Source organism: Gossypium raimondii, chromosome 4 (genome assembly GCF_025698545.1).
Source record: "Gossypium raimondii isolate GPD5lz chromosome 4, ASM2569854v1, whole genome shotgun sequence".
In the NCBI taxonomy this organism is placed as follows: domain Eukaryota; kingdom Viridiplantae; phylum Streptophyta; class Magnoliopsida; order Malvales; family Malvaceae; genus Gossypium; species Gossypium raimondii.
The window spans coordinates 20603931-20615821 of record NC_068568.1 but is presented as its reverse complement, the minus strand read 5'-3'; positions in this window follow the sequence as shown (position 1 = coordinate 20615821).

Genomic DNA, 11891 nt, shown 5'->3' with positions numbered 1-11891 from the left:
GCATGGGGTTGGATCTGATATAGGGGAAGTATACTGTACTGGTGGTTTTGCCACATATATTGTTATTGGCGACTCGCCACATTATCATTCTCGCGCCTTTGTCACGTCATTATTATCGCAGCTCTCATCGCGATATTGGTGTGTTGGCTGGGTGGGTCGATTTTATCCCCACATGTTGTGTTGGTGGTACGAAGTGGTGTGTTGGCTGGATTGGGATGGGTTGCATAACTTCATTGTACTGATTACTGCATTGGGCAAGGGCCCACTCACTGTTATTGTACTAGGCTTAGGCCCACATCGTACTGTTACTGTATGTTGTATGTGGACTGTTTGGTAGGGGATTACACACGGAGTTTCGAGAACTCACTCTCTCCTTTTAACTATGCAAGTAATCCTCAGCCATAGGCGATTTGGGGCTGCGAGGGACTCGGAGGTGGCCACACAACTACTGTTGATGTTTACATTTGCCTTTTTTTAATTTTATTAATTTGTTGGGTTTTGTTTTTGTAATAAGGCCTTTAATTTGGTTTTTTAACTTTAATTGGGCTTTGCTTACATATTTTATACTGCTAGTTGGCTGGAAACAAATTTTCAAAATAACTACGGTTTTCAAAGACACGAACTTTAAACGTTAGAGTTTTCAAATGCTTCTGCGTTTTAAATCAACTTAATATAATAATAGCAGTTAATAAGGCAAACATTTGGTTAAGTGTTCCGTTAAACATTACTAAAGAGGTTTCCAAACTTAAGAAACGAGTTTTATCAACAAGAAACGAGTTTTATCAACAAGTCTAAGTTTTGAGAGACACTTCAATGTGACACACCAGATACGGCCATAACGTCTAGACCGGGTTTGGGGTGTTACAAGCCCGTTCATAGGCACCAGTTTGGTCGGAGCTCCTACTTGTGGCGATGTTATGAACTTCAAATCAAAATCGATGACAAAACAACAAAAACCGACAAAAACAAAAATACCAAATATCAAGCATCCAAAATCAAACCAACAAAAAAAAGAACAAGAATCCCAAATCGGCCTGCATAAAAAAAAGAAGTAAAAAAAATAAATAAGAAGAGAATCAAAAGAGAAGAACCTACATCCATTTCAGGTTTTATAGGTTGGAGAACTCGAGCCACCAGTTTGATGATTTGAGTGGTCAATAGTCAAGGTTGGTCGAAGAAAAGCTGTGGTCGGAATATGGTGGTGATCCAACGGTGGATGGCGAAGATCTGCTGAACCCTTATTCGAAGCTTTGAGGTCTTAATCTTAGGATTTTGAAGGTTTATTGGGAAATCTGAAGTGAGATTTGAGAATAGGCTAATAAGAGCCATTTGGTGATGACAGTTGGCCAGAGAAGGCCATAAACGACGGTGACTAGAGTTAAGAAAAAAAAAGAAAAAGAGAGGAGAAGAATAGAAAAAAAAAGGGACAGAGATTCAACAAATAGCAATGAACTAAGTGGTGGCTCCACCTTGGAGGAACAAAACGATCGTAGCTAAGGTATGTCCATTTCTTCTTTTCTACTGCCCAACTAGGGCTATGGGGCTGTTTAAATGATAGCTAACCCTTCGTTATATGCCATGTCACTTTTTCGTCACGTCTGTAACAGAAAATGATTAAAAAGACGGTTTTGTTATTTTTCAAAAGTTGAGTGACTGAATTGAAACCAAAGTGACTATTTTGTCAGCTGCATCAAAGTTGGTGTAATTTACCCTTAATTTAATCAATGAATTTGTTTTATTAATCAATCTATTCGAAAAAAAATACAAGTTTACAAACGATATACTACACTCTTGCACCAGATCCAACACATTTATTATATTATACTTAAAAAAATCAAATATGAGTGGGTCAGACTTGAGTTTACATTTCTTAAATTGGGTCGGACTTGGGCAAAAAAGTAAGCCCATTTTTCAAGACGGGTTAGGCCCAAGCTTGGAAAATTGATCTAGATACCTTGCATGGGCTTGGCCCATGAGCACCTCTAATCATAAGTCACCCAACTATGAGTCGTTTTCTTTTTTAGTCACCCAATTATGGATTTTTTTTGTCAATCAACTATGAATTTTTTTAAAATTTGTCACCCAACTAATCGAGATTGTTTTTTTGGGTCCATTTCCATTAATTGTCGTTAAATGTCTAATAGAAGGGTGATGTGGCAGTTAAAAAATTAATATAAGAACAAATTTAGCCTTCAACTTTTACGTATTACATTAATTTAGTCATAATTTTAAAAAAATTAACCTTCAAAATTTACAACTGGTCTCAATTTAATCCTAATTCTAAAAAAATAAAATAAAAAATAATTAAAAAAAGATTTTGGATTAAAGCATCTCCCTTGGTCAATCTTCTTTCTCAGCATCTCTCATCTCTTCCTTAACTACAAATAATGCACAGTATAAAATGCAATATTTGGATTAAAGTGATAGGTAGATGAGAAAGTGTTTCAAGATTAAGGTCCCCACCCAGAAAGAGTAAACCATGAAATTTCAACAGAAACAGAAGCTTGTATGTACTTTTTCTTTTGCCCCATTGTAAGCAACAATAATAATCAAAACACAAAATAGTAACAAAAGCAAACACCAAAGACTCCATTTCTTTCGCTATAGCAAATCAAAGCAAAAACCCACCCAAAATTACGATGATTCAAACAAGTGCAAATCACCCAAAGAAACTAAAGCAACGAAAGTGAGGGAAAAAATGAGAGAGAGATCAAAGACAGATTTGTGACAATCGATACCATTGAAGCATTGGGTTTATGAGTTTTTATTACTTTTAATTTTTTTAAAGTATTTATGTATTTTTAAATTTTTTTTAAATTTTTAAAAATTAGGATTAAGTTGAGATTATTTGTAAATTTTGAGGGTTAATTTTTTTAAAATTATGACTAAATCGATATTCTATGCAAAAGTTTAGGGCTAAATTTGTTATTGTTAGCTTTGATTTCCCAACATTTTGATATAACAATATTTAAGATAAATTTTATATGTATTATATTTCTTAAATCATTCAATGAAAATATAAATTTTATCAAACATTTTCAAAGTATTTTCAAAGACTTGAAATATGCTCAAAAACATGTTTTAAATGTGTTTAAATTTATCTAAATGTTCTTAGGTCAATACCAAAGTGCTCTAAAGTGTTTAAAATGTTTTGAAGGTACTTTGGTATGCAAGTCTCGGGACATTGGAACATATGTCTTGAGACATGAAGTTTTGAATGCAAAATTTTATTTCAAGGGCTTTGGTCTCCAGACAACAATCTTGTCTCGAGCCATAAGCATGTTTGTCTCGAGACAGATAAACATCGAAACTAAGAGTTGCTTCAGGGGGGTCATGTCTCAAGACATTCAAGTAATTGTCTCGAGACATATGACCAAATGTCTCGAGACACACTAGCCCCGTCTCTAGACACAACTTGCCAACAACTATATAAAGGTCATATTTTTCTTCCTGTCTCAAGACAAGGGTTTTATGTCTCAAGACATAGTGTTGCAGGTTGCATTAAATGCGTGAAACAAATGCTCCTAGTGGATAGAATTCATCCCCAACGGCAACAAATGTCTACAAACTTGTTTCGTGATATAAATACACTTCAAGACTAAGAGAGAAATATTCAAGCATCAAGATAAAGAGAAAAATATTCAAATATTTATTATTTCATTTCTTTTGTAAATATTCTCTAGAAATTTATTATTAGATCTTTTATCACTTTCATTTCATTTCTGAGAGCTTATTTTTGTAAACAGGCACCTTGTAGAGGTCTCTTTGTTTAGTCTCTTTCATTTCACAAATTGTAAATTGGGAAGGTTTTAATTGAGCCAAAAAAACTAAGAAGGGCTTTAGTTTAGCCATAAAAGCTAGGAGGAAATGTTTTATCTTAGCCTTGTGAAAGAAATATGGATTGTAAAGGTTTTACCTTCTCCTAGGTATCAATTTTAGTAATGAATTGGAAAATCTTTAGTGGTGGAAAGCTAAAGTAGTCGAAATAGGTAATTAAGGTTGAACCACTATAAATCGAATTGTCCAAGATTTTCTTCCCTTCCTATCTTTTAGAGAAGTTTGCAAAAAATAAAATAAAATAAAATACCAATTCACCCCTTCTTGGTATTTTCGGGCCCAACAATTATTATACCGATTTGCTAATTGTCACGTCACTCTCTAGTTAGTGTAATTAAAGAAAATGGACAAAAAAAACAATTTTGGTTAATTGAGTGATCAATTTAAAAAGAAATCGACTGGAAAAGAAATAAACCCATAATTAGGTGACCAATTTTAAAAAGTAATAATTGAATGATAAAAAAAACTCATAGCTAAATAACTTCGGTGTAATTTACCCTATTTTATATCAAAAAGAAAATATTGATTGAGGAGGTTAATGTGGGTTGGCTTGGCTGGATGGATTGATTTGGTCGTGTAATTTTGCTTTTCCTGATACGCGGCATTTAGGGGTGGGAGAAAGATGGGTGATGCGGCCGGATGCATGATATGCGGCATGGTTCACCACCTAATCATTGAGGGCTCCTTTAGGTTTATTATAGAAAAAAAAAACAGTAGCATTTAAATTTTTTTGTGTTAATATAAAAAGGAGATCGAATAAGTTTGAGATATTAAAAAATATATTTTTTAAAATAATGACAATAAAATAATTTCGTGGTTTGCGAACTTTTAAAAGTTTCTTTTTTTTTTCCTTTTCCTTTTCTTTTATTAAATTAGGAAATAACTTTCGATCTTAAAAATGTGTCAATGTCTCAATATACCAAAAGTTAAATTGTTAAAGGTGACTAATTGACTCTTAATTTGATTGACATCGATATTGTTGTCGGTGTAGGAGGACGTGAGTTTGAGTGTACTGAAGTGCATCATTGTCCTATATAAGGGTTGGGAAATTGCTATGAGTAGTAGTTCTAAGCATTGTATTAAAAAAATTCGAGGAGAGCCAAAAGGTTGTTCACTTTCCATTCCCCAAACTGTTAAAAAGCAAAAATCATTCTTTTGACCTTTCTTTTTTTTTCAGTGGATCTTTATGAGAGGGTTGTAGTTTAAATCTGTGCCAAGGTTTCAGACAAAAATGAAATAGGATCTTTATCTGAATATCGTCTGTTAACCAATTTTTTGGAAATTCTATTTCGGATAATTGAACACCATTATTAAGTGCATTTAACATGCATTTCGCGATTCCAATCCATTAAATCCTCAGACCACTCAGAAAATTGAAATAATAACATACGGGCAATGTTTTTAACTATTATCAGTTAAGGTAATATAATAATTTTTCTAAGAATTGATTAGGTTATTAACACGGATCCCCTTATTACTTGAGCAAGTAAAAGACTATCACAAGCTTCTGCTATTTCTATCCTCATTTTCTCTTCTCTTTTGTATTTCTCTTTTAGCCTTGTCTTTTTCTCGATCTTTTTTTTCTCGTATAATTAGAAATTTTTATTCTCTCAACATTCACATGTTTTTGTTTTCAATATGATCTTTACTCTTAAAAGTACATAATTTTAAAATAAAATAAAAATCATTTTTTCATATCTTAAATAAAAATATTTAAAAATATAATTTCTTTAAAATAAAAAAGATATAATTTTAAAAAATATGAAAAAACTCTTTAAAATAAAAAATAAAAAATGATTTTAAAATATAAATAAAAAATTCTAAAATTCAATGTTATTTAAATCGAACTGGCCAATTTGACAGGGAACCGATTGAGGTATTAGTCCAGTGAGAGGTAAAAAATTGATTGAGTAGTGAATTGGTATGGACTAGTTGAACTGAGCTAAAAAAATAGATTAAACTGATAGCTGAGCCGATTTTGAACCAGTTTGACCAATTGATTCCCAAAACAACTGGTCTGATCGCTTTAAGCAAATAAATTATTGAAAATTGAAAATTAAAAAATTAAAAATTATAAAAATCGATTCAATTTCCATTTCAACTGATTTTTAGTCTGGTTCAACCAGTCCATATCGATTCGAGAGTCAACCGGTTTTTAAAATTTTAAAACTTTTTTAGCACTCAACATTTACAAATTTTAGTCAATTTGGTTCCTACCCTTTAAAAGTAACCATTTTTTAAAAAAAATATTAAAAGTTATTCTTTTCTTATTTTAAACAAAAAAACAAAAAAAAAAGTTTAAAAAATATAATTTTTTTTAAAAAGATAAAAGCTCTTTAAAATTCAAAAATAAAATCAAAATCAAAATTGAAATGATTTTTTTAAATATTTTAAAAATATAAAAATTTCAAAGTTCGAGGTTATCTAAATCAGACTAGACCTATTGGATTAAAAATCAATTGGGGTATCAGTCTTGTGAGAGGTAAAAAACTGAATGACCCACGAATCGATACAAATGATTGAATCAGGCTAAGAAAAACCCAGTTGAGTTGACAGTTGAATTGATTTTTATATATTATATATATATTTTTATTTTTAATAATTTATTTGCTTTGAATCAATCAAATCAATCGTTCTAAGAACCAATTGGTCAGACTAGTTCAAAATCGGTTCAACTACTGGTTCAATCAATTTTTAACTTCATTTAACTGGTCTATCCTGGTTGTTGGTTCACAAATCAACCAGCTTTTACCTCTCGCCATACCAAAGCCCCCGCTAATTCTTGGTCTAGTTTAGATAACATTAAATTTTGGATGTTTTAAATATTTAAAATCTTTTTTATTTTCTGAATTTGAAGTGTTTTTATCCAATTCATATATATTTTTTAATTTTTGTGTTTTTGATTTAAAATATAAAAAAAAATTTCTATATACTTTTAAAGGGTAAGGACGTTGAAAAATATTGTAAATGTTAGGGCTAAAAATTTATCTTATCTTTGACACCACCAACTTTAACGGCAAAATTAGATGGAGGAGTCAAAATTTTAAATAAAAAGTACAAGGGCTCAATACTTAAAATTAAAATATAGGGATTAAATTTAATTTAAAAAAGTATAGAAACCTTAGGCATATTTAAACCATAATAATACTAAGGTCTCATGTAGCATTATTGTTCAAATTGTCTTTTGAAAACAAAACAATTTAAAAAAAAAATCTCATTATAGGTTTTGATCATATCTGCTCTTTTTGACACAATGCCTAGAACTACACATAATCCCTCCCCAACTCATAAATAGGAGGATAATGCGCTTCAACACACTCGAAACCACGTCCTCCTGTATTGACAAAAATGCCCATACCAATTAAGTTAAGACTCAATCAACACAAACTTAATTTTTTAATTCATAAAAAAGGCTAAACGATTTGTTTTTCATTTCAACCTGACTTTTTAAGCCAAATAGAAAGTTAAAAATATTTCTCGCAACAACACTTCGACTAGGATTACTCAACAACTTTTCTTTTCCCGTGATTATCAACTGTTTGATCCGTTTCTTGATTTATATATAATAATTTAATTCAATTAATTCAAATGCCTTAAAATATTTAAATTCATGTATTTGACCCTTTATCAACATTTTACAATTTTAAATACCCTAGATTTGACAGGGAAATTTGGGGGATCAAAAGTATATTTATGGGAAGGGGACATTTCAGATGGTTTTCTATCTGCTTAATGTTTAGATTTTTTTCTAACCTCAATATTCTCTCCTTCTTCTTTTTTAAGATAGGAAGTGTTGCTGTAAATAACTAATGCAATTGTGCAAGTGTACACGTCATTCAAGTAATAAAGTGATAAGTAAGTATCGTCTCCACATGAATCGAAAATTGGTAAGACATTGATTAAGTTATTATAATCCAATTAACTATACTAAATAGTAGGAAATACTCTTAAATTGAATAAAATGTTGGTATAATGAATTAATGTAATTTAATGCTAAAAACAAAGAATTTATATGACAAATAAAATGTAGTGGCAAATTATAGAGAAAAGCAAGAGTAATTTTGTTGTTGAATGAATAGGACTGAAATTATTCAGATGAAATGCTCATATCAAAATAATGTCATGGCAAAATATTGTCTAATCAATTGCTCAGAGAGTTACTATTGTAACCTGCCTCTTTTGATAGCTAGATTTTAAGCTAAAAATCTAAGTTATTGTATGTCTACAAAACTCTGGATTAATAACTACAATGAATGTTCTTCTCTGCACAACTCGCAACATCTATGTCTAAAGTGCTACGAATATTCTATTGAATATTCGCTTGCATCAAACGATTCTAGATCCAATATATTTAACCTTTTCAGAATTAAAAATACATCTATGAACATAGCATACAATCAACTATGTTTAGAGCTTGCATGCATTTAATTAAAATAGGCATAAATCGAATGAAACAATGATATAGACAATCTCAAATCATGAGCATCAAAGATGATACACATCCACCCAAATAACTCCAACCTAGAAAAGATTTAGTTCATAGGTGGAAAAGTGAACACCAAATTTAAATCATTCATCAACATTTAAAGAAGTTTGAATCATAGAAATCAGGAAAACCAAAGGTAGAATTGTAGGATTTCTCGCCACACTTCAGCTTCTCTTTTACTTCCGGTCGTACGTGAATCCAAGATAGATTTATCTTCCCCTTCTTCATGTCTGTATTCTGCTCTCTGTAGTTGCTATCCTTTCTTTCTCTGAAATTCTCCAATAGAGTTTTTCTCTGTATAGAGAGAGGATTGCTGTCACCAGTCTCTTTCTCACACAAATTCTCCTTCTTTTATTGGGTAGATCTGTTCCACCTCAGCACACCCTTTTCATTCCTCTTTTCAGGTTGGATTTTCTAGTACACGCACTGTTGGCTGAGAATGGCATGGATAAAGTGCTGAGTCATCTTCTTGGAATTACCATGGAAAATCTGTTGGTTATCAATTTCACCATTTGCCACAGTAATACTTCACTTATTTTTATTTTCCCTCTTCATCTTCTTACTTTCCCTACACTTGTATTCACACAAAACCACACATTTCCTTCCCAAGTGATAAAAGTAACAAATAATTACCATTATATCACAAGTCAAGCTTTGTTATGCAATGTTCTAAAAATATCCTAAAAATGCAAATGTATTCACTTAATTACAACCAATTAATTCTATTCAGATGCCTTAAATATAACTCTTTTCAAGAGTTATCACACCTTAAACCTGGATTATTGCTTGTCCTCAAGCAAATGATGTTTGAATATGCATGAATGCATGGAATTGCCAAAACAATCAGTCCTTGTAAACAGAAAAATATATGATTTTTCCTATGTAATTTATCACCTTTTTACTTAAATCCGTTGTTAAAAATAAGTAATTGTTTAATAATTTAATGAAATATGTGAAAATATGAAATTAGGACATAGAAATTATTAAAATATGATTTTATGCTTTATTATATAGTTTTCATGCAATAAATGACTTATTTTATATTAATTTGAATATATTATATTTTTTAAGACATAAAGTGGGTCATGCATGATTAAATTAAATAAAAAAATATAAAATTATATTTAATAATTTATTTTAAAATATTTCATTAATAATTTGGGTTTTAATTAATTAATTAAATTAGATAAATTTAATTCTTTGGTCTTCTAACTTGTTGATTTATTTTGGACAGGTCTGATAATTTTGTTGGATTACAAAACCGTCCAAATTGGGGACCAAGTCAACCCAAAATTCGACTGCACATGGCTGTCCATAAACTACTCATTGGTTTAATTTCACAAGGTCCTTGAAGAGTTAAAGAAATTAGAGATTTACCTGAGGATTTGCACTTGACCGAGTCTCAGTCCTGAGTTGTTGTGGCACTCAAATTGACCAAAAATCAATGAAAAATCAGCTCAACTTACTAAAATTATAGCCAACCACCATGGAAGATGCTTCAAAAGATGGAAACTCCTATTTTTAGCAAACTATCTCTCTCTCTCCTCACCTATAAATAAGACCCTCTCATTCCTTCATTAATCATCCCTCAAGCATCCATCAAGCATCATTCTCTCTTTTTCTCTTAGCCTTTTCCATTCCCACGCCTAGCATTATCTCTTCATAGAAATTTTAGCAATTAAACCTCTTAAAGAACCCTTGGTCGGCCACTTTGGAGAACCATCAGCAAAGGAGCAAAGCAAAGGAACGAAGGAGTCTCGTCAGTCAGAGTCTTGGGTGACAGCCACTCTAAATTGGGTTTAATCTTTCTTTTCTTTAACTTAATCTAAAGATATTTGCTATGTGTTCTTTGTCCTTGTTTACAACAATGTTAGCTTAATTTTATTTAAGCTACAATGATTACTTTGATTAAATAATATTTATTTGATCATGCTTATAATGTTTGTGCCTCAATCGATCATGTTTTCAATTAAAATCAAGTTTGTATTTCGTTCATACATGATTAAAATGCACCTGAATTAGCTGAGCGAACCTAACTAGACGACTGCTAATGGACGTATAATTGAAATGTGCATGCTCCATTTAGATCCTAACACGATTAAATTGTAGGTTGCATAACAACTCTAACCAAGCTCTGTTATCTGCATAGTTTTTAGATTTGTGTGATTAAATTGTTTCAAACCTAACACATCCCTGTTACCTCATACGAATGCTAAGAAACCCTTAGTAAATAAGGATCAATAAAATGCGTATTTACTAACTAAAGGATTCCGAAAGGACCTAATATAGTTTCCAAACTCATGAAAGATCAAGTTGCCATGGAATGTTTTTCCGAATGTTGCTAAGCATGTTGATAATAAATTGAGTTTAATTAAAGTAATTGTCCTAGTTTATTTATGTTATAATTGTTGTAAATTGTGTTTAATTTTACTAAAATCTATTTTAATCATATAGTTTGCATATTTAGGATAATTGGCATTAGGGATAATTGCATTTAGTTTAATATATTTTAATCACCACTTCTCAACTATATTGTGTTTTTATTTACCAAATTGTTAATATAGTTTTACAAATTAAGTGACTTAGCACAAATACAATCCCTGTGGAGACGATAACTCGATACTTACTTATTACTTGATAACGACTGTGTACACTTGCACAAACCTACGCGTTACAGTCACCAAATGTACTGCCAAATCGTAATAAGCATACTGTATACCTCTATTCTCAACAATCTTCTACTAAAACAAAGAAAAAATGCTTACAATTGTTGTAAACCTATTTAGGAAATGCAGTGTAGAAAATGGTTCCTAAAGGTAAAATATTCTAAATATTTCAGCAATTAAATCTATAGAAGATCTCTTTAAATATACTTAGGTTATCCCTCTCCTAAACTTAATTTTTTAAGGCACTTATTCAATTTTCAACACAACATTTCCTAGGGAATTCATATTGGCATATAATTATATCCTCAATGGAGCATACACTAGACTGCCACGTATTATACCATGTCACAATTTGAATATAAATCACTCATGAAACAAAAGCTTTTAACTAAAAAGATGGATGGAGCAAACAACTACCTTCTTAGCAATTTAGCCTCAAGATTTAGTGGGGTGTCCCTAGAATATGTACATATATTTTTTTAGACAAACACTCATACTTGAACTCATTTTTCTGGTCAACAATATAATGGAGCAAACAAAATATTACTGACTTACTCAACAAGTTCAAACATTAGAGTATTCCTATTATTTTACCATGACAAAATTATACCCTATTACTATACTGAAATTAAGTCAAGATGTTCTAAATTTATTCAAAGAATGCTACTATAACCTAATTGCATTTATATTTCAATTATTCTACTTTTAGAAAGTCATTTTCAATAACTGTCCTATGCTAAATATGCCTAAATAATTGTCACCTTATTTTCTAAGTTTACAAAAAAGAATTATTATCCTCATTGAACATCATTTATAACCATTTACTTACATAATCCGACAGTTAAATGACAATTGAACGTTATGGAAAAAAAAAACTGTATGCACAACACACCCCCAAACTT